At 40.1% G+C, this 24,919-nt stretch overlaps 1 long non-coding RNA gene across 1 annotated transcript; it reads left to right on the top strand.

Moving 5' to 3' along the window:
- The first annotated feature begins 894 nt into the window (after positions 1-894).
- Positions 895-23,427, top strand: LOC122563120 (uncharacterized). Its single transcript, XR_015750985.1, has 3 exons — positions 895-1,031; positions 11,530-11,589; positions 22,632-23,427. It is a non-coding gene; the product is annotated as an uncharacterized LOC122563120 (long non-coding RNA).
- Positions 23,428-24,919: the final 1,492 nt, after the last annotated feature.

Below are 24,919 nucleotides of genomic sequence, written 5' to 3'. Positions count from 1 at the left end.
ATAAGGGGTGCTGGTGAGGCCACACCTGGAGTACTGCATGCAGTTTTGGTCTCCTCACTTGAGGAAGGATGTACTGAAACTGGAGGGGGTGCAGAGGAGGTTCACTAGGTTGATTCCGGAGTTGAGGGGATTGTCTTATAAGGAGAGACGAGTAGACTGGGATTATATTCATTGGAATTAAGAAGGATTGGTCGGGGGTGGGAATCTTATAGAGACATATAAAATTATGTCTCTATAAGATTATGAATCAAGAAGGAATGTCTTCACCCAGAGGTTGTAAATCTGTGAAATTCCCTGCCTTGTGAAGTAGTTGAGGCTTCCTCAGTAAATGCTTTTAAAGCTAACATAGATCATTCTTTGAACAGTGAAGGAATTAAGGGTTATGGTGAGAAGGTGGGTAAGTGGAGCTGAGGCTATGAAAGGATCAGCCATGATCTTACTGAATGGCATAGCAGGCTCAAAGAGCCAAATGGCCTACTTCTCTCCTCATTTCTATGTTATGTTCAAACACCAGTTAACCAATTTCATAACCACAGGATACGTGTCTTTAACTCAATTATGGCCTTATTCACAATCTCTCATTGATCATCGCATGATCATTAAGGATTCACTCATTCGGAGGGATGATCTAACCTGATTCCATTTGAAATTCTGCCACCATCAGCAAGTATTAGTGACTCAAGATTCATCTGGAGATAGACATGACTAAAGGTCAATTTTACTGAAACAGTGACCTTCAGTAAATTGGTTATTGATTAAAAGACAAAGATTACTGCTGAACACATGATATTGGATTGATAGTGACCTTAAACTCACCACAGATACATACCAATTTATCTTTCTTCATCACTGGTATGCTAGATGTGGCAGAGATCTTTTCCATGCTTCCTAGATCCCCACTGAAAACAGTGGCAGATTTCTTTAGGATTTGTGATAGATTGGTCTCAGAATCTGGAACAACTTCAGCTGAGTTTGATTTTCTCCAACCATATTCTTCCCAATAAACCTGGAAAAATTTATTTTGGGAACAGGTAAGGATAAATCTTCAGACTGACCATTAAACGTCAGGTTGCTAAAACCCTTGAAAAGGCACTGCTCTGCATGTGTAAGTTGTTAGTAAAATTTGGGGATCGTAACACAATGTAAATAAACTGTTTCTGAGACACATTTTCAGCTGTCATTAAAACCACTGCTCCCAGTATTCGCCATTATTCTTACTGGTTAGCCATTCAGTAAGGGAATGACCAAATATCAGTTAGTGTTACCAGCATTGGCCAGAATGTATAGTAACAGCTCTTTCTCAGAGAGGCTGGGTTTTACTTATGCCTTTTTTGTAAAGTGTGTATTTTCTTCCTCCTGTTTGGTTTCTGTAATTTAACTGTATATTTGTTCATATTTCTTCCTCAAATATGCCTGTACAATGTGCCCTTTTGTTGGTAGCAGTTTTTGCATGTAACACTGAGGGAGTGTCACACTGGATTTTCCTGGAATCCCTACAGTGTGGAAAGAGGCCATTCAATCCACTGAGCCTGCACCGACCCTCCCAAACAGCATCCCACCCAATCTCTGCAACTCTGCATTTTCCAAGGCTAGACTGTACATCCCTGAACACTACGGGACACTTTAGCATGGCCAATCTACTTAATCTGCACATCTTTGTGGGAGGAAACCGGAGCACTCGACGGAAACCCACACAAACACAGGGAGAATGTGCATCAAACCCATATCCCTGGTGCTGTGAGGCAGCAGTGTTAGCTACTGTCCCAGTGTCACCGCATTTTGAAATGGGTCTCCAGTTAATTGTCAGCAAAAGATTATTCTGATTCTCAATTGTTCTCAGAACTAAGATTTAGTTAAGAACTGAAGTTAACAAATTAATTACATGGGTGTCAATCGCAGTTGTTTTACACAATGCCTCTACTACTTATCGGTTCTCCTGCAGTTGCTATAACTTTAATGTCACCTCTCCTCCTACTAGATAAAACAAAATTCCTTTGCACTCCACCAAACACTACCATGAATGCAAACAGCCAACTAGCCTTAACTTTTCACAAAATGAGCAAAGCAAGAAAGCAAATTTATGTAAATATTTACAGGTTCCTTAAATATCTCAAAGGAATAGGGCTTTGAATGAGACACTGCAAGAGATCTAACATGAAAGTGAGCTGATCCCTGGAGTTGCATTGCGCTATACATTATTATATGTTAAAGTGAGAAAGCGTTTTCATGCTGCCATTAGTTTTGAGACTAATGGAAGTGGTCAAAAGAAAGTTTGTTGAATTTGTTTCAAATTGTCAGACTATATGAAGATTATTACATTAATGTCTGCACTTTAATTGGAAAATAAGTAAATATGCATGTACATTGGAACCACAACTCCAATGGGTGGCTGCCTTGAGATCACAGAACACAGAAATATCAGGTCAAATGATGGATTGTGGCTGAAACGTACTATTAGATTTCTGTCAATCTTAAGGCTCCTATATATACACACATTCAGACAGACTGAATGATAAATTACAGAATTATCAACAGAGCAATGAAAAGAAAATCAATTTTTTTCATTCATGGGATGTGGGCACCACTGGCTGGGTCAGTGTTTTTGCCAATCCCTTATTGCTCTTGAGAAGGGGGTGATGTATTGCCAGCTTGAAGCACTCTGTTAGAGAGGGAATTCCAACGTTCTAACAATAAAATAAACTTTGTATTGGGTAGGTCACATTGGGTGTAGAGAAAACAATACACAAGATTGGAGGAGGTACAGATGAAATGTTGTTTCACCCAGAAAAACTGTTTAGGCCTTGGGATGGTGAGCAGGGAGATGGGGAAGGGGCAGGTGTTGCACGTTCTGCGGTTAGATGTGAAGGTGCTGTGAAGTGAGGGTGGGGGGGCAGCGGTTGTAGAATGGACGGGGCGTCCCAGAGGGACTGATGCCTGCAAAACACAGACTGTGGGAATAAGGGCAAGATGCCTTTAGTGGTGGCATCCTGCTGGAGTTATTTGAAATAGCGAAGAATGATCTTTCGAATGCAGAGGCTGTGGGGATGAAAAGTGAGGACATATCACCTATCACCCGCGCTTCCACCCTTGTCCCTTCCCTTCACTCACGACAGCATGGTCAGGTCCCCCTTGTCCTCACTTTTCATCCCACCAAGCTCCACATTCAAAGGCTCATTTTCTGCCATTTCAGACAACTCCAGCAGAACATCGCCATCAAATACATCTTCCCCTCACTCCCCCGTCTGCAATTCACAGGGATCTATCCCTCCAGGACACACACCAACACCACCCCCCACCCATTCACAGCACCTTCCCATGTAACCACAGAAGGTGTAACACCTGCTCCTTCACCCCCTCCCTTTACACCACAAACAGTCTTCCCAGATGAAGCAGCATTCCACCTGTACCTCCTCCAGCCTGCACCCAACGTGGCCTAATCTACATTGAGCACTTTGCAGAACACCTCCAGCAAGTCCCAGACCTTCCTGTTGCTGGTCATTTAAACACAGTGTCCTGTTCGCATGCCCATTTGTCTGTCCTTGGCATGCTGTACTGTTCTAGTGAATTGCAAACTGGAGGAACAACATTTCATTTTCAGTGTTATGGACCAGACCCAACTCTTCAAAACATTTCTAAGCAGATAGCCCAGACTATAACTTTGCTATTTGTTTCAGGAAAGTGTACAGTGGATATTCTCAGAGTGAATTAGCTGTTCTGACTGCCAAGTTCTATACAAACAGAATTTATCTACAAAATTACAGAATGAAACACAATGAACCAAAATTAGAATATCTGAATAATGTATCCTATTCAAGGCTGACAGGCTATCCTGACTTAATGATGCTTTTCCAAAATACTTGCAACAATCCCGATAAACAGATCCCTTAGCACAAAAAGCAAAAATGACACAAAAAGCGTACATGTTATGTTGTCAGAGGGAAAGAAGGAGGGAGAGAGCTTCCAATTTCAACTGTGACCCTGACTCAACTCACCCCCGAACTGAACTGACCTGCACAGCTAGAGAGTTGGCCACACCTCCTTGGTTATACCAGTTTGTTTTAAAGACATGAAAGCCCTTGGCCAGAGACATTACCTGTTAGGGTAAACAAAAAGAACCCCAATAAAGGGCGGCACAGTGGTTAGCACTGCTGCCTCACAGCACCAGGGTCCCAGGTTTGATTCCAGCCTCGGGTGACCTTGTGTGGAGTTTGCACGTTCTCCCTGTGTCTGTGTGGGTTTCCTCCGAGTGCTCCAGTTTCCTCCTACAGTCACAAAGATGTGCAGGTCAGATGATTTGGCCATGTTAGGTGCATTAGTCAGAGGGAAATGGGTCTAAGTGGGTTACTCTTCGGAGGGTTGGTGTGGACTGGTTGGGCCAAAGGGCCTGTTTCCACACCATAGGGAATCTAATCTAAACTTTTCAAACCCAGTCTAGTTGGAGCCTGGTCAGTTACCCCCTCTCTGAAAAAAAACTCAAGGACAAAGTAACATTGAGAAAGGACCAGCTTCATGGCATCAGACTGCTCTCTTTACAGACTTCTGAACCTTATATTGAGCTCAATACCTTCAAACATGCAAACAAGCTCTCATTTCTCCCCTTTCTTTTAGCTTGTTACATTCTGTTTCTATATCATCTCTCCTCTTCCCCCCCCCATCCCAGTGGGACTGTCAGTCCTTTCAATTCTGGTAGGAGACACACCATTGATCTGCCATTTTCACATTCTGATCACTTAAATTGAACGACCAACATTTTTTCTCCATCAGCACCTTATACCCCCCACACAAAACTATAGCATAAATGCTGTCCCTGCCTACTTCACTTCAGCTCTGATGAAGAATCACCGAGGTTTGAAACATTAGCTTGTTATCTCTCTATGGATGCTACCTAATCCACCAAGGAACATTGTCCTCCAGACAAAAGAGGGTTCCCTCTTAAGAAGCTGATCGCAAGTACTTGCTTTCCCTTGGTGGTTTCTGCAGGTTGGGGTAGTTCAGCCCTAATTTTTTGAAATATTTTGTCAAGAGTTTATCAATATTTGTTTTGGTATTTTTAAGGATATCATCAAAAAATTATAATTAGTGTTTCATAACACTTCACTTTTTTCTCCTCTCTTTTACTTCAAAAAATTGCTACATCTAATAGAATTCAAGTCCACCCTTTTATCTGAGAGCTTTATTCCCATTAACTAAACTGCTTCAAACTCAACCCATTGATTACTAACTTCTTTCATTTATACAAGCAACTCAAACCCAATATTTAACTTTTAATTAATATAACATTCACCTGTTCCCTCGTCCCATGAGGTCTAAGGCATTACTTCGTGCCATTTTAAATGTTAACAATAAAGTGTGACTATCCCTTTAAGTACTAAGCATACACTTAACTAGCACTTTTTCCATTTAATTCCAACAACTAGTGAAAGTGGGCAATATACCCTGCAGCCTGTTTGAGGAGCACTGGCAGGTATTTTAAAGGGCAATCAATTGTTTAACAAGCCTCTTGGCCACTATCTTGAGCATTAAAGAATATATTTGTGCTAGAAAGGGTGCAGAATAAATTTATTAGGTTTTTGCATGGACTGGAATGATTCAACTATGAAGAGAGGCTAAATAGGCTGTGTTTATTTTCCTTAGATGAAAGTGAGGACTGGAGATCAGAGTCGAGATTAGGGTGGTACTGGAAAAGCACAGCAGGTCAGGCAGTATCTGAGAAGCAGGAAAATCAATGTTTTAGGCAAAAGCCCTTCATTAGGAAGGTGCTCTTTGTTTTCCTAAGAGCAGAGAGGCTGAGGGTGTACCTAATCAGGGTGTACAAAGTTGTGAGGGACATCGATAGGACTAATAGGAAAAACATTTCCCCATAGTAGACCTTGAAAAGGAGGGGGCATAGATTTAGAATGAAGAGTAAAGGGTTTAGAAGGAAATTAATGAAGAATCTTTTCATGTATCTAAAAGAATGTTAAAGACACAAACCATCACTACAGTTAAAAGTATTTAGATTATCATTTGAAGTGAGTGCCATTGGATGTAAGGCTATATGCCAAGTGCTGGAATTTGGGACAGAAGTAAATAGGTGCTTGATGATTGGTGTAGAAATGATGGGCCAAAAAGCCTTTTTCAATTTTGTAAAACTCCATGACTATGACATTGGTTTCAATTCCTTTAGCAAGAGTGATGCCTTGTGCTAGATGTGGCTAAACCAGCAATTTAGCTTAAAATGATATCTTTATCACTTTAGCTCTTTAAATTCATCAGGTGTTGAGGAGATAGTGAACTGCCCCACCCCATCATTAACTTACATATAAATGACCTACCCAGTTTCCCAAAGAAATCAAGCCTTTTGGTTGCTATTTTTGAAATGTTGTCAGGAAAGACTGAATCTATTTTAACCCTAGCTATATTTAAAACACAGTCAATCTGTCCTCATCTGGAAATACAATACAAATGTCTTTTTTTACGTTTATCAGGAGACAATGACATAAGGTTTGAGTTTTCAAAGTAAATTATTACAGAACGTGAACCATCTCAGGAAATTCCTGAATGAGACAACATGTCCCTTGTAGCTATATAAGTCCTGGGTTTAAACATGGCAAAGAAAAAAACCAATTGGAGTACAGAATCTGTCAACTATGCCATGGATTTCTGAAGTAGTATGAGTATTTTGCATTTCAAGTATTTTTGAATATACTAAAATATTAATCAGTGTATCTTAAAACAAGAAGCTAGAGTTATTTTCCACACAGCAGTGGATATTTTGAGCAGTCTGCCAGCATGCCCGTTAACAATGTTTAAAAAGCATTGGGTAAATATTTGCTTAAGATTACAAAAGGAAGTCAGAATGATATAAACTAAAGAAAACCTGGGCTGAATCCTTCAAGGAACACAATGGTTTCTGTGCTGAAATCAACAGTGGAAAATAAACAGGGAGTTTTTGAAATGTAACTTGGTGGATTCAGTGTATTCTTACTTGTCTGTCCTCAGAAGCCAAGCAACATTTGAGTGAAATAAATATCAGGTGCTGAAAGAAACTACAGAAGGTGGTGTGCACAGCCCAGACCATCACAACCTTCCATCCATGAACTCCATCTACCCTTCTCATTGCCACAGAAAGGCAGCCAATATCATCAAATACCCCTTCCACCCTGGTAATGCTCTCCTACAACCTCTCCCTCAGGTAGAGGAGATAGAAGCTTGAAAGCATGCACTAACAGGGTCAAGAACAGCTTTTTTCCTTGCTGTTATTAGACTGTTGAACAGACTCTCTAACTTCAAATAATGTTGATCTTGTTAATGTTGATCTTGCTTCAAGCACCTCCTGTGCAGTGTAATCCGGATGCCTCGCTCTGTCTAAGTACCTTATGATTTATATGTTCTTGCTTACTAATGTGACAATATTGCTCCTTTAACAAGGTTATGTTGTCCCTGGCTTTTTTTTTCCCGGAGAGGTCATAAAAGCAACAATTCCAAAAAGTCTAAGTTTGGAGGGTTTTAGGGCCAGTGTTATTGTAGCTAACAGATACTGCCTCAAGGAAAAGGCTTTCAGGTTTTTAAAAAATTGTACAATGAAAGGTAAGTGGCCTATTCTCCCAGTTTGGCTTTTCTTTGGATTGGTTTGGTTTGGGTTTTTTTTAAAAGTAGTTTGGCAATTCACTAAAAATAGTCAGTCAGTTTGAGGCTGCTGGTCCAAGAAACAGCTACATGGAAGAAGGTGTTCCAAGCTGAATCCCTCTGCCATCTCTCTGTCTCTCTCTTGTAAGACCCTGTGTTTGATTGTACCTTTTTGTCAAGAGGGTGTTTATGGGGATTCCTGCAGGAATTTGGAACAGCATCATTAAGTTGGGATAGTCTGTTGGGTTTTCAGATAGGTTAAGTTATTCTATATTCTATACTCTGTGCTCTTTTGTTTGTATTTCATTAAATAATATTGCAAATAAATTCTGTTTTGTTTAAAACTAAGTGGTTGGGCCAGCTGCATTACTCCCGGAATATCCACTTTATACCTGCTCAAAACAACTCGCAAAGTTAGGGTCTGCGTTACTTTCGTGAAATGGTTTGAGGCTGTCTGGCCTGGTCCATAACATGATGATCTGCCTGTATTGCTCGCAAACAAAGTTTTTCACTGTCCTTAGGTACACATGACTACAATAAATGAAATCAAGTCTGCAGCATGCCAGGCAGTATTTGTGGCATGAACTCCTCTCTGTGTAAACAAGTTGTCCCTCATCTTTTTTGAGACTTTCTCTACAATTTGAAAACATGCCCCCGAGCTTTAAACACCACCATGCTAGGGAAAAGGCCTTGCTATTCACCTTATCAATACCCCTCATGACTTTAAGTTTCTACAAGTTCACCCCTCAGTGAAAAAATCCCAGCCTCTCCTGTTTATTTTTATAACTCAAACCTTCCATTTCTAGCAACATCCTGGTAAATATTTTCTGAACTTTCTCCAGTTTAATAATATCCTTCCCTAACAGGGACTGTTGTGAGTCGGAAGGCTGAAGGTGGGTGTAGGTGTCGGGAGAGAGTAATTCATGTAGGCAGCAATGTTTTTATCTTCATATGTCTGGCTTGGTCATTGATCTTTCTCAAACCTTACAGCCATACCCTTGGAGCTAAACTCTGAGAAGTGAAGCTTTCCAGTGATCTCTTCTGCTATTGGAAAAGATGCTCCATTGAGGGTTTTCAGTTTCTTCTCGGGAGTTTAGCAGGATTCCCTTCCTCCTACCCATTGCCTGAACCAGGACCTCCAATGAAGCTGAATGAATTGTCTAGATAACTTGCAGCTATCTCTCAAAGTGCATATTTCCCTGAAACTTGCCTGCGGTCAGAATGTGCTCCCCCCACCTTAAGAGGTGAGGTTATCTTTTAAGTGGCATTAGTGAAGTACAATTTTCCAATTCTTTTAAACTGGAGGACGGACAGTAAGTAGAGCAGGCCAGACTTGTTATAGTGAGCCAACTGCACCTATTTCAAATCACTGCACACCCTCCCTCCCTCCCACACTAGGTCTTCTCATTCTGCCCCTATTTCTCCTTGCATCCTCTCTCCACCACACCATCACTCATGCCCAGTTTCACATTCAAGTCAATGTTCCCAATGCAAAAATGGCTGCTGCCACCTATCAGCACTCTACTGCTGCAATCTGTGCTTTAACAGCATTACAACATTAAATTTTAAACTAGCTGTAAAATCCAGGAAACCACAGCAACAATTATAATCAGTCTGTCAATTTCTGTGCTAGAGTCTCTGATTTCAATGAAAGGCTGGTTAATTGTTACAGAGCTTGGTTTCTGTCTATCTGCAATGTAACAATTAACCAGCCTTTCATTGAAATCAGAGACTCCTCTAGCACAGAAATTGACAGACTGAATTTAATGGTTGCTGTGTTTTCCTAGCCATTACGGCGAGTTTAAAATTTAATGTGAGACCTTGCTGCAGAGTGTTTATTGTTTCTTGCTGGGATCAAAGTTCAGCACATCACAAACAGTTGATTTTAATACATCCACTCAGCTGGAAATTTTGCTCTTGCTGACCACTCCACTGTTGATGGCACTTTCATGTGCTCTCAAACTTCTAGCTTTGTAGTTTTCTTTCTGTTCAATAGCAATAGTTTGGAAAAGGTTAGATTTGTACAGGGAAGTCTGGAGTTCGACAGAGGTCATGAAGATAAACAGGAAAATCCATTTCTAACTGGAATTCTTTCTTCAGTCCTCTGTCAGAATATTGGAAGTCAACGGGCAACATCACATCAACCTTTTTAATGCAGTATTCATCCTGATCACATTTCGAGGTCAGGGGATGGTTAGATTATTATAAAAAACAGTTGAAATAGGGCAGACAGTAATCCTCACAAATGTTGCCAATGTGCTTTTCCTGCTTCCTGATTACTGTGGGAATTTCATCATTTACATTTTCCCAATAATTAACTGTGAGGTTTGATAGGCTCCTGACTGGGGCAGATCAACTCTCCTGACATGAGCTATCTGTCAAAGACACTAACACTGGGACTGAACTGTGTCCTAACAGTAGATAAAATTCTGCTTAAAGTCTTTGGTTGGGAATTACAAAGCTAAAAACTGGAAATCCCTGAAGCAATTATCTTGGTATTGTTCTGCCATTTAATATAAATGTTAGTTACACATTTTCATTCAGGTAGGAAATATTGGCCTGAATCTTCTCAAGAGTGAGAAACACTGTCAGATTGCAGGTCCACTAGTATTTTTTTTTTGTGCGACCACTGAGCACTGCATTCCCGGCTCAGATTTCCAAATCCTGCTTCTTCAGGAATGACGAGTGTACCTGAAACCTTCTTGGTAAAGGAGTTTTGGGAGAAAACACAGCATATCCCCTTTCTATGGTGCTCTGTAAGGAACTGAAATCCTCCAAAGCTTTCAAGCTCCAAAGCTTGAAAGGTTTTCTATTTCCAACTCTGCTTCAACTATTTTAAAAAACATTATTAATTATCCCATGGCTGACATTTTGAGGCTTCATGGTGACACCTCACACTTCCAAATGTGTTCACTTCCCTCCCTCAGTCCCTAACACTGCCTCCCATCCTTACACACCTTCACGCTGTAACTATGTTGGACCTTCTGAAATCAGACAGGCTGGAGCCAGAGATTCTCAGGGTGAGTCAGGAGAGGGGTGAGCACTGTCATGGAGGTTTAGTGGGAGGTTAGTACTGTCCTTTCTGCAGAGGGGAATGGCGATGGGGGGCACTGTCCATTGTGGAGCGTTTTGGCTGGTAGGAGGGGGCAACATGAAGAATTGCACTCCAGCTGATTTGTTTAGGCGTATGCCCCTGAGCAGGCTTTAGACCCACATTGAAAAATTCTAAATAACTCTTAGCCAAGGAATCTCAGTAGTTCTGGCCAAACATGAAGCAAACTGGGCAGGGTAAAAGGGAAGGTCCGCTGCAGTTCTGGGATTTTAGCCACGTTTCCCGTAGGGACCCATACTTTAGGCTACCTCCCCCCCACTAACCCCTCACCCCTCCCATTTATATCTCAGCCCCCCCAACCCACAAGTCTCATTCCTGGTGAAGGGCTTATGCCCGAAACGTCAATTCTCCTGCTCCTTAGATGCTGCCTGACCTGCTGTGCTTTTCCAGCACCACACGCCCGACTCTGGGCACGAATGCATACCACATATATGTTTAAGTTACAGTTTCCTCACGCTTCTTTGCAAGTAGAGTCAGGGGTTTTCTTTCCATGTCAAAGGATCTGGGATAGTATTAGAGAATAATTAGTTCAGCCTAAGATTTTTCACACCTATTTCCCTTCTGCTTTGAGCAAAAGTGTAAAGAACTGCAGATTTCTTTTCTTTTCTAGCTGTAAGTTACTAAGATTTATTATTTTCATTCTCATTTTCTAATGGAACGTGCTGCCAAATTTAAAGTTGCTTTAACATTACAGTTAACATCTATATTCTCACAATGAAGGCTGCTTACTTTTTATTTGAATCCAAAGTTTGACCTGTAGAGGATGCAAGCATCACAGCCTGGTATAATGGAGATTGTTGTCTCATCAGGAATTGTGAACATTCCCGGCAAAATGAAAGCTACTCATGTATGTCAAGTACCTGAAAGATGTGAGTATTATCATCAAAGCAGGACAGAAAGGCTGATTGTGTATTCAATGCTGAACTCAGGGTTTGAGTTTGCAACAGTTCTGCAGTGTGTAGTGTTTTGAAATGTGCAATGTAAGTCCTGTTTCTGTGAAATCATCTATACAGTTTTTCCAGCAGAGGGAGTTTTCTGGAGTTCTCAGAAGCAGTTTCATGCATTAAGCCACAATGCTTGTGCAATTTTAGTTTTGGCTGCCTTTGGCTGTTTTGTTCCCATGAGATTTACCTGCCCTCCAAACAAGTGTGGGGCAGCACAGTGGCACAGTGGTTAGCACTGCTCCTTCGCAGCACCAGGGACCTGGGTTCAATTCCTGCCTCGGGCAACTGTCGGTGTGGAGTTTGCACATTCTCCCCGTGTCTGCGTGGGTTTCCTCCGGGTACTCCGGTTTCCTCCCACAGTCCAAAAATGTGCAGGTTAGGTGAATTGGCCATGCTAAATTGCCCGTAGTGTTAGGAGTAAATGTAGGGGAATGGGTCTGGGTGGGTTGCTCTTTGGAGGGTTGGTTGGGCCAAAGGGCCTGTTTCCACACTAAGTAATCTAATCTAAAAAAAGTTCACACATAACTAAGCAAAACACTGAATACCTATTGCTCTTTGTGCTTCTATTCTCCAGTATTAATTCTTCAAAACATATGTGAAGGGATTCACACAGTACAGTAAAGGCCTTTTGGCCCATCAATCTGCACTGACATAACTAAAATTGTGCTAATCCCAATTTCCTGCACTTGTGTCATCTTTGGATGTCATAATATTTGAAGTACTCATCCAAATATTTTTTTTGAAGATTGTAAGGTTTCCAGCCTCTCACTACCTTCCCAGAAGTATGGAAATGTCATGGACTTTTAGCATCCTACACACAAAACGTACTTTCCAACAGAGAATTTTATAGTGATCAAGAGCAAGAAGATTAACTATGTCTTTTCACCTCTCTTTAGCCCAGAAATGCTGAATCCACTAATACATTCCTTGCAAATACTCCTATTGTGCTGAGCTAATTTAAAGACTAAATTAATGTATGACTCAGTAACACAATAGGCAAGGCATTTTGTAATATGTCTTTTAAATTAAAATAACAGCCTAGAAACTTGCTGGTAGATTTGATGCAGTTAACACAACAATGACATCAATACGACCATGAGCCACCTCTTCCTTCATCCTCCATACCCGTCCCCACCACCACCCCCACTCAACTTAGACAAGACAAATTAATCAGGCACAAGATGGATGTAATATGGAACCTTGTAAGAGAACAGCTGATCTGTTCCAGTCCTAACAAATAGAAGCTGAATATTGAAACTATTTGCATAATTTTTCTGGACCTGCCTGATTGATCATTTATGATAGGGACCTCCTATTTGATTGATCACTCAATGTCAGTTCCTGTAGAAACTAGTTTTCTATCAAGTCAGAGTTGAATAATTTTTATCGCTGGATCAGTAAGTGCTTCTGCATGTGACTGGAAGCAGTTAAAACATTTTCTGGTGTCAGTGGTCTGTTTATTTTTGTTGTTGCACTCAATAACCATTCAGTACTTTAGGTCATTTTGAAATCCATATCAGTGCAAGGATTAGCTGATGATCAGGCAAACATCACTGTTTCTAAAGTACATAGACAGCTTGATTTACATAGAAATACAGACTCAGTAATCAGAATACAAAATGCTTGGATGCTTTTTTAAAAACGTCACTTCTGGTGTTCCTTGATCCTGACTAACCTGAAGAAGTGTTTACAAAGCAGCTGTCAGATGATGCTCATGATGATCTCTAACCTCAGCTGCACACACTGAGATACCATCTCAAGGTGACCTTTCTTGGCTTTATCTGTATTTTATTGATTGCTTACGTTAAAGCAGCAGACATCTCAGCAAGCCTCCCGCCTTGTATGTCCACAGCATCCTGGCACACCGATACAAACAGGTGCTTCACATCGGGCTACAGACTCTTAGCTGGTTCCCAACTCACTATAAACAGGGGAAAGCAACAGATGTCCATGTACATGAGTTCAGTCTCAAGAGGTAGGGGGAGGTATGGTGGCAGGAGTCAAGGAAACTGCTTGTTATCTGCAGCTAGATCTGGCTAAACAGTTATAGTTAAATATTTAAAGAATAATCATGAGTTAGCCCAAGTAACTTGCAAAAGAAACTCTCATAATAAAATAATAAGAACATAAGAAATAGGATCATGAATAGGCCATCTGCTCCACTGTTCAATAAGATCATGGCTGATTATTTTCATGAATTCAGCTCCACTTACCCGCCCACTCACCAGAACCCTTCATCTCTCTACTGTTCAAAAATGTGTCTTTGCCATAAAAACATTCAACAAGCTAGCCTTTTTCACTGAGCAGGAAAATCCACAGAATCAGTCCTAAATCTGCTTCCCCTTATTTTGAGGCCATGCCCCCAAGTTCTAGTTTCACCCACCAGTGAAAACAACCTCCCTGCTTTTATCTTATCTATTCCTTTCATGATTTGATATGTTTCTATAAGATTGCCCCTCATTCTTCTAAATTCCAGTGAGTACAATCCCAGTCTACTCAATCTATACTTATAAGCCAACCCCCTCAACTCTGGATTTAATCCAGTGAACCTCCCCTGCAGCCCTTCTAGTGCCAGTACTTCCTTCCTCAAGTAAGGAGACCAAAACTAGACACAGTACTCCAGGAGTAGCTCACCTGGAGCAGAGCAGTCCATGCTGCTTTTCCTAATGGATAAAGTACGTTGGAAGCTCTTCACAAAATATTAGTTGTTCTCATTCCCTGAGTAATATTTTGTGATTCATAAATTAGAGCAGGTTTCTAGGAGCAATGCGTATATGTAACCTGAATCATGGTTAAAAAAATAAAAAATCTTGCATTTATACAGAGTCCATTTTGTCACGTAGAGTCACATTGGAAGGGCAACAGCCAATTTGCTCACAGAAAGCTCCTATTTTTGGAGTATGATACCAGCCATTTACCACATTGTAGTTGGCTTATTTTGTGACCACCATCCCCTTTCCTTGGTTGGTTCTAGCAGCCCACCCATTTTTTTCAGTGATAGGCAAAAAAACACAAGTGAGCCTTAATAAGAGGCTTTTGCATTAAACAAGATAATATTATATGATAGCTACCAGGTACAGTTAGGTTAGCATGAAACAATGTTAATAAAACTATTGGTGAAACCTGTAAATATAGGTCTTTATGCTAGAAGATCCAAGATCATATTCCCCACGCAAGTCCTTATGACATTATCAGATTGGATGCAGCTTACTGCAGTCTCTAACATTAGCCCTTTCAGAATTGTTATCTGATACACCAGCTCCTGCAAACAACAGTAAGGCAATGACCAAATCTACTTCACTTATATTGGTTGAGGAACAAATGTCAGTCAAACAAGGCTGTGCAACTTTCCTCTTCTTTGCAATAATGACAGAGAATTTATTTCTACCACAGAGAGCAGACAGTGGCACAGTGTGATGTCTCTATTGATAGAGAGTAACCATAACTTCCTCCTCAGTCAGTGATGCATTTAAATGTTAGCCGAGATTTTATGGTCAGGTTGTAGAATTGAGAATTGAACAGCAAACTTCTACTTAACTGTTGTAAAGTGTTTACCTCCTAAGATACAGGTGCATTTAACTTGGCTTAGGTGTCTTTCAAGGCCTTTTGTGAAAACAAAAGCACTGAGTGGGAATACTCTGAAGAAGTAAACTCTAGCCAACTATGACTGTTTATAAATTCTAATACCACTTAGAAAGCCATTGAGATTGCTTGGATTGACATAAATTTGGTTTCAGATCAGAAAGTCCCACCAAAAAACAGTAGGCTTTCTATATTTTGTAATTGATTTGCATTCCTACCAAAGTATAATATCTTGCAAGTAGGATCATACACTTGTTACATGACTCATATTTCCTCTGGCTTTGATCCTGGAAAAAAGACTAAAGGATAGATCGTTTTATAAAGATAGAAGCATTATAGTACATGATGTATAATGCATCTTGCTGCTAAAATGGTGATGTATGAAACTTCATACATTCTCCTAAATTCTCAGATTATACAGCCCTGAAGTCAGTTTAAAACCAATTGTTCTTGGTCAAATTTTCAGGTAATGTTATCTTTTTCAAAACATTTTTGTTAAAACTGACTCTTAAAATGGACTAGAAGCCTTATCTTTTATGGACGATTTTTTTCTGAAAGTGAAGAATGATTAGTTTTCTTTTATTATACTTTATCAAATTTGTGAGAGAAATTTCTAAACACACCAAAATGAAATGCCTGAAATGCAAGAGACACAACTTAATCTAAACATGAAGGCACGTAACATCAAACATTAGTAAGTGTAAAGTGTAGTTGACCATGAGCACATGAAGATATCAATGAATTGAAAGATGCTGAAGGCTTGTGTGCCCAATGGTTGCCAAGCGACAGGGTACTGTCTGACTTCCTGCCAATCTTCACATTTCTTCTTGCAAAATATTAGTGCAATTATCTATTAATATTGGAGTACAGGCGAAAAAACGAAGAGGATATTTTAACCAAACTACAGCACAAAGCAAAACAATTTGTGTTCATGGTTAGTTTCAATTCTGCTATTCATTTACAGGTGTGGGTGCCGCTGGCTAGATGAGCATTTATTGTCCATCTCTGATTGCCCAGGGGACAGTTACAAGTCACAACATTACTGTGGGTCTGAAGCCAGGCGTAGGTCAGACCAGATAAGGACTTCCATAAAGGACATTGGTGAACCAGTTGGGTTTTTCTTGACAATCTATAATGGCTTCATGGTCATCATTCGACTCATAATTCCAGAATTGTTTTTAATTAAGTTCAAATTTCGCTATTGCCATGGTTCCCTGAGAACATTACCTCAGTCTCTGGATTAATAGACTGGCAATAACACCAAGAAGCCATTGACTCCTCCTGCTTGCCATGCAGTCACACAAGCCAGGAGGTGACCTGCACTATCTTAACATGCAAATATCATTAATGTGCTGTCTGGCTATCTCTCCTCCTAAAAGCTAAGATCCCAGGGAAAACTCCTTAGCTTTGGGTGACAAATAGGAAAGGAGGCCTCCAGTCTGTAGCCAGGCAAGTCATGAGACAGTTTGTGGCTGAGAAGCTAGAGCCAAGTCTGTCGTAGGAGCTGCCCAATTCTTTTCCTGGTGCCCAACAGAGCGCTACAATTTGCATTTTTGTAGGACGTCCTAACCTGAGTCAAATATCACCTCAACCACCCAAAAAACAGAAATTTGCTGAGTATTTCTAGCAATTAATGTTTTGTAAGTTACTGTCCATTTCCTATCCTACAGCTGTTCGATTTCAACAGTTTTTTGGGTGGTTGAAGTATCATTTGACTCAGAATAGGAAGTCCTATAAAAATGCAAATCGCGGTCTGATCACTTTGACTGTCAGGTCCTGAAGAAGAGTTACACCCAAAACATTGACTTCTCCACCTCCTGATGCTGCCTGGCTTGCAGTGTTCTGCCAGCCTCCTGTTAGTCTTCACTGAAACACTATAGCAGGGCTTGGACAACAAAGTCAGTTTGGAAACACATTTACATGAAAGTTCATTTTGATTAGAGAAATCGATATGATTTATTGCTCTTAGTGGAGGCAAGAGTAATGGTGAGTATGATGTATAATAGGACAAGGCCCCAAATATCATGTTCTTGTCATTGAGATAAATGTTCTACTCAAAAAGTGAGCCGACCTTCTTACCATCAGGGGACAAGAGCCTAATGTACATGTATTTGTATCACAATAATTGCACAAATCACTGGAATTAACTTCACCTTCCCAATTAACCTTTGCCCAATTGAGATACTCCACTCTTCAAATGCCTGCCCATATTTTGAAAGCATATACCTAGTGACTTGAACTTTGACCTCCAGTTTGGGTAATCCCTCTGCCTTTTCTGCCTCTCATGTTGTAAATGTTTCTGCACTAACCTCTACAGCTGCGGTTGGTGCATTCAAGGAGCTCCAGGCAGAACAAGTCCTTGGACCGTCATAGATCGCTACTTGAGAATGGCAACACAGCAACCTGTGTCTCGGAGCAGCAATTCAATACAAAAGATCAGCCAGCAGCTTGTGTCAGAAGGTGGCAACTTAGTGGAATAGGTTGTGTGTCAGAGAGAGAGGTTAGCAGAGAGAAAGACACCATACAGTCATAGAGTCATAGAGATGTACAGCATGGAAACAGACCCTTCGGTCCAACCCATCCATGCCAACCAGATATCCCAACCCAATCTAGTCCCACCTGCCAGTACCCAGCCTATATCCCTCCAAACCCTTTCTATTCATACACCCATCCAAATTCCTCTTAAATGTTGCAATTTTACCAGCCTCCACCACATCCTCTGGCAGCTCATTCCATACACGTACCACCCTCTACGTGAAAAATTTGCCCCTTAGGTCTCTTTTATATCTTTCCCCTCTCACCCTAAACCTATGCCCTCTAGTTCTGAACTCCCCGACCCCAGGGAAAAGACTTTGTCTATTTACCCTATCCATGCCCCATATAATTTTGTAAACCCCTATAAGGTCACCCCTCAGCCTCCGACGCTCCAGGGAAAACAGCCCCAGCCTGTTCAGCCTCTCCCTTTAGCTCAGATCCTCCAACCCTGGCAACATCCTTGTAAATCTTTTCTGAACTCTTTCAAGTTTCATAACATCTTTTCGATAGGAAGGAGACCAGAATTGCACGCAATATTCCAACAGTGGCCTAACCCAGCTTGTGATGGTGGGACACAGTGACTCATTGACATGGGAAGGTCTGAATAACATGGGGCTGCACCAGTGCATGTGCCTGCAAGGTACGTGTGTGGCGATGTGTGAATGGAAAGGGCAGGTGTGATTAGTAGGGCAACGGGATGCTCCTGTCAGTCCTAGGGATACTACTATATTTAATCCATGGAGTGGAGTTGGGCACAGTCAGCCAGGCAATTGGTGCAAAGTATCTCTGGGTATCAGCACCATTTCAGTCAGGAGATTGGACCACATCAGTCCTGGAAGTCGAGCAAAATCAGTTTGGACCTTGCTGGTTGGTAAGTAGGGGATGAGCTGAAATTCAGACTGAAGGTTAGACCATGGTCAGTCAGGGGTATCCTGCAAATTCTGTTCAGGGGATGAATCATCGTGAGAGGAATGGATCATACAGCAACTGTAAGGTTTCCATGGTCTGCCTATAATGCTATCAATGGTGATACAAACTAGCACAAGTTGCCTTTATCTTGAAAAGCTGCCTAACAACAGTTCCTGCATTTTTAAGTTGGAACCTGTTACAGACCTGAGAAGAGGAGAGTTGGACATGGGCCTCCAGAAAGCTTACAAGCAAAGCAAATTCTCACTTTGTCATAATATGTGAATGGGAAATAAAAACAATACACAAAGACTCTGAAAAGGAGAATTCTCACTTTAGCAAAGGCCTAGGTCCAAGTGATCGGCTGCCAAATTGAGGATCTGCTATTGCTCAGTGGTTGACAACAGTGTGATAACATCACCAAAACACCAAACAACTGTGAGAAAGTTACCTCATTTCATTCATGTCGACTAGACTCTCAATCCATGGAATTCGTTCCTTTTAGCTTATGGTTTCCACTCCTGATGTAACACCTGACTGTTACATCTCTTGTCTTAATGCAACTTGTGAAAAGATACACTACTCGATAATAAAAAAAAAATCTTTTTACTTACTGATGAGGCCAACAGTGAATCCCTTTTGTTCAGATGACAGCTAAAGTCAAACAAATTAACCATTTTGGCAATTCAGTTGGTCATTTACACCTTGTGATAGTTGGTGGAATAGTTGATTTCCAATCATTTTTCTTATCAGGATTGTGACAAGGTGCTTCTTAAAAATGTATCCATTTTAATTCCTTCAACTTATTTATCATTATGTCATTCACATTTTGTCATTAATGTGTCTGTGAAGCACTTTGGGTATTTTTTTAAAGACTTTTACAAAGATACTTTGTTGTTGAAGTTCCCAGCCCTCATTTCAGTGGTGAACAACAATGTACATTTTGGATTTTACACCATTTTATCATAGAATAGCACATTGAAGGGTGAGAGTTTTATTACTGCTGCCTTATTACCAGACGCATCACTGTCTTGGAACACATATGTTATAACAGCATGTTATTTACTGTAATAAAACTTAATGATTGCTCACCATTGGCTTCTTCCTTTTGCTGCTGAAGGTGTTGTGGCAGGCAGTGAAACGTGACAATTCCCTGCTAGCAAACTTCATGACTTGACAAGAAGTGTTGTTGTTCTGTTTAAACATGTAACTCAGTAAGTTATACGACTGACTTATCCAGAGAAAACAGACATTCTTATTTTTCATGGTGAAAATCTTCTAATTTTTCTTTTGAATTGTTTAGTCGGATGATACTTTGTGGAAATTTCTCCCCTAACGTCATTTGTGACAAGCCCCTCCAAATATAAATGAAGCTTGTCACCCTGTATCATATGGCAGAATAAGTTAAATATATGAGAGCTCAGGGATAATCTTTTTATCCTGGTCTCTGTCCTGAATCTTTATCTAAAATAGCAATGAAATGAAAGGTTTTTTTTTCAAATATTGCACCATGTCTAAATGATTTCTCAGGTGCAGTAATAGTCGTTAGTTGTGGAGCTGTGATCTGGTCTCCCAAGAGAGCATGTACTTCACAATTTGTCTCTATGTTAGACCTTTTACATAGAAGGACATCAGGATAGATTGCAGGAATGGGACACACAACCTTTTGAGCTTGCCTTATCATTCACTAAAATCATTACTGAACTGTGACACCAGCTCCACTTTCTTGCCCTATCCCATTATCATCTGCTCTTTTAGTGTCTAAGAAATGTAGTACAGCATCTCCTAGGGTGCAACACAGAGTAAACAGCAAGTACACCTCAGATAATAGATAATGACCTGCTTGTCTGCTTTAGTGATGCTGATTGAGGAAACATTATTTCCAGCAGACTGTGTGAACTCCCTTGCTCCTCTTGAGTAGTTCCATGGAATATTTCATAGTTAAAAATTACACAACACCAGGTTATAGTCCAACAGGTTTATTTAGAAGCTACTTCGAAAGCATATACTTCTTAATAAACCTGTTGGGCTCTAACCTGGTGTTGTGTGATTTTTAACTTTATCCACCCCAGTCCCAATACTGGCATCTCCTCATCAGGAATAGTTCATGTTCACCTAAGAGCAAGAATGGAATCTTGATGTATGAGACTGACATTTCCCAATATCTCAGAGCTTTAGCATGAAGACAATGGGTTAATCCTGTTGTTGCCAAGAGTAAGGCACAGGAATATTCCGAGAGGAAAATTCCTAACAGTGTGCCTTTGAGTTTGTAGTATAATTAAGAATGGCAAGTGGGTTCCTGCTACTGTTTGCCCACCCACCAATTGGTCATTTATGCATTGTGATGGTTTGTGGAATAGCGGAGCTTGATTATCAGCATTCTTCCTACCAGGGCAGTGACAAGGTGCTTGCTTCGATGATTCCGAAACATGTTACAGACCTCAAGGACACCACAGAAGGAAGGCGCCTTCAGGGATGGGGTAAATTTAAAATTAAAGCTCAACAAGTGCCAAGTCTTAGTTGACTTAGTTAGAATGCCAATTTATTGGAGACCAATGGCAGAGTTTTCCATAAAACATCATCAGTGTGTGTTGTATTCAATTGCCCCGTTTTAGATTATGTGACTCAATGTAATCTATGCTCCCTGTGCTGATTTCATTATGTCTGGGTGTAGACTCTCAGTGAAGAAAATGGACTCCACAGAAGCAATTAGTCGCAGAACCATGACTGTAGACATGTTATGACTTAGCAATATTGTAAATAAATTTTAAATAAACCTGTTGCATGCTTAGAAACCAGTGATACCTCTGCACGGTGGGAGAGGGCGGCACGGTGGCACAGTGGTTAGCACTGCTGCCTCACAGCGCCAGAGACCCGGGTTCAATTCCTGACTCAGGCGACTGACTGTGTGGAGTTTGAACGTTCTCCCCGTGTCTGCGTGGGTTTCCTCCAGGTGCTCCGGTTTCCTCCCACAGTCCAAAGATGTGCAAGTCAGGTGAATTGGCTATGCTAAATTGCCCGTAGTGTTAGGTAAGGGGTAAATGTAGTGGTTGCGCTTCGGCGGGGCGGTGTGGACTTGTTGGGCCGAAAGGCCTGTTTCCACACTGTAAGTAATCTAAATCTAATCTAATTGCTCTAAGTTACTGCAGCAGTTCTTGTGTTAGGCTTTTTCAGGCTTCAAGTGGATTAGAAGTTTCTATCACTTTGGCATTATTTTACAACATAATAACAATTTTAGAGATGTCCCAATATAACCAAATACCTAGAAAATTATTATTTCCTCTCACATGGTAATATAAAATATAGACTTTTCAATACCTTCATCCAATTTAAAACCTGGGACTTTCATGGACAAAAATGATTTTTAAAGGTAAAGAAAAAACTGAGTTTAAAATGGTCAAAGGCATCATGTGACCACATAAACCACACTAATATGGTTTCATTAAAAGACAACTTGAGCTAAGATTAACAATTCCCCTAAAATTATTGAAGCCAACCAGAAAGCCATGACAAGGTTTTTGTCTCTTATCTGATTTGTACCAAAATGAGAATATTCACATGTTGGAAATGAAATGAAATGGCAATGAGAATATAAAAACAATCTGCTATTTGAAGAGGCCTTTTTTGTGGCAGATGGATTGAGAGGAGATGGATTATTAACTGCAAAAACTGAAACAGTCTGGAAAAGCTGTCTCTCTTTCTCAAAGGGAAAAATTCTTGTGACAACTGACTTCCCGCTGACTGGACGGAAACACTAAGAGATTGAGAGCTGAAAGGATAATTACAATATTCTCTACTGCTGACCATCAAGAAATCAAAGAACAAACACTGCTCTCACTGTCTCATTTTAAGTGTGCACGTGTTTCTGTCCAAAACCCATATGCTTCATGTTGCATCTTTCATTATTTTTCTTGGAATTAAAACTTGGTCCTTTTTACCTCCAGAAAACCCTTGGTGACTGGCCTCTCATTGCTACTGAAGAAATGGGGAAAAGCATAGCCAAGAGCTGAACAATAGCTTAAACCTTTGCTGTGAACAACTAGAGAGATTGAAAAGAGGGAAGCCAATTTGCCCCTCTTCACCCAGCCATGACATCATGTGGAAATAAAGAGTAAAATGACAAAATGGGAGAGGCTTGCTTGAAAGTAATTTAGCATCACAGAAGAATTCTACTTAGGTTGCTATCAGAATGTAGTGTATCCTCCAACTCAATTTTATGAAAAGGAAATGCTTTTATTTGATTTAATGTATAAGCCAGTATTTACAAAGCAATGGGGAAAGAGCATTTTAATGGGATTAATGGTATTGTTTTTAAAAGTATGCCCCATCACTTCGCCTGATGCTATCATCATATGCTGTATGACTTCATGATTCTATGAGACCAATGTCTTGTAGTTTTCCTTGTAAACTAAAGAGATCAAATAATTGGGCTGAGACTATATCAGAGCATTGGTGCCATTTGTAGAACTACAGAATCATCCCCAATTATTCAGTATCATGAAATCACTCCATGCTGCATTTATCACTGTCTAAAATATTGCAATATTGCATTAGTCTTAGTGCTTGTGCTGGTACTGCATCGTTCTATTTGTTGAAGCTAAAATACCCCAGTAGTGCACAGTTTTCATGCTTGAACTTTACAACATGTACTATATGACTTGTGTGCTTTAATTATTGTATGTGTCTATCCTGCAGCATCTTAATGCTTGTATTATAGACTAGCTGTATTGTATGATTTAGGTGCTTATATTATATTATATTATATTATATTATATTATATTATATCCAGACTACACCAGAAAATAAATTAGATTCACAGATTTTTCAGTTTTGCTAGTTTGTGGTTCTCCCCTTTTAATGCCAACTTTTATGTCTCACCTTCCACCCACATTCCAGATGACTGAGCTCTTAAAGTTGAAATCTCTTGGTGCGAAAACGGATATGTGAAATATCCAAGTATTGACTTTGACATTGACTGATGGCAACCTTTAATACACCAGCACCGGTAGCGCCTGCAAAATATAATTTAGGTCAAGCTTGATGTGTTACACTTAATTTCAGAAACAATTTTGTGGTCGCCTTGCCATTTCTTCATCTTCAAATTATTCAGTACAGAGGAGAACTTTAACTTCATAATATAAACTTTGTCATCTGATCTTAAAAATATAACATATACTACATCAATCTAAATAACAATTACATTCCTTAATTTCTTTTTTGTGGGCATTTATAATAGACAATACATGAGTTTTCAATAATTATTGTGTAGTTAAGATGCTGTTGAATTATTTTTCCAAATCAGTCTCCAAAATTACTGCAGTACATGGATGCTGTACTCTTTTCACATGACTGTAAGGTCATTGGAAATTATTTCAAATTCATTGCTTCAGTAGGCAAACTAGCAAATGTAAAAGAAAGATTGAAGGTTTGCACTGCAGGGAGTTTTTTTTCTTTATTTATGGAGTGGTATTCTTTGATTGTTGAAGCTGCTATAAATGAGGGCATCTATCACGCATCCCAGTACTGTCAGTTCCCTGTTGCCGAGTTACAGCCAGAGTCTACTGCATTAGGCCGTGGATTGACTTATTAAACAGGTCCTTTTCTGCTAGCCACAATCCATCCGTGAAGATCTAGTGCTCTGCTACTGTTAGGGTAATTTGTTGTGCCGCAGTCTGTATTTCTCACTCATTGCATCACATCATTGATGCCAGGTTAATTTGACAGAAGGCTCAATGGGGAATTTCAGACAGAGGTTGAACAAAAAAGGACAATAAAAATATCAAACTATGCCATTGCTGCTACCTGCTTGTTTGTTTCCGATAGCTTTATTTTAGAAATGAATTTGCATATGTTGTGGGAGTGGGAAAGATGCAAATTTATTCAGAAGAAAAGTGGAAGTGGCAGGTTGAAGCTTTAAATCACTCTGAAGAAAAATACTAATTTCATGGTATTCCTCATGTTTGTTTACTTTGATTTTTCTCAAAATGTGTACTTCATGGTTAAGTTGCATGAAGTTTTTACACCAGAAAAATGCAAATTTGCTGATATATTTTATATATATATTGTGTGTGCATATATAATAGATACATAGATATGGATTGCTTCTTTAACCCTTTAGGACCATCGCATCCTTTCGGGAACAAGTAACCACAACTGAAAACAAAGAGAATGAAGACATTTTGCAATGTTTCACTTTGTAGTTCTTACAGGCACATCACAAAATGTCTTTTCT

The sequence above is a fragment of the Chiloscyllium plagiosum genome, unplaced genomic scaffold (genome assembly GCF_037043375.1).
Source record: "Chiloscyllium plagiosum isolate Xiang-an unplaced genomic scaffold, Cpla_swu_hap1 HiC_scaffold_26, whole genome shotgun sequence".
NCBI classification, from domain to species: Eukaryota; Metazoa; Chordata; class Chondrichthyes; order Orectolobiformes; family Hemiscylliidae; genus Chiloscyllium; species Chiloscyllium plagiosum.
This window is presented reverse-complemented; position numbering and strand designations above follow the sequence as displayed.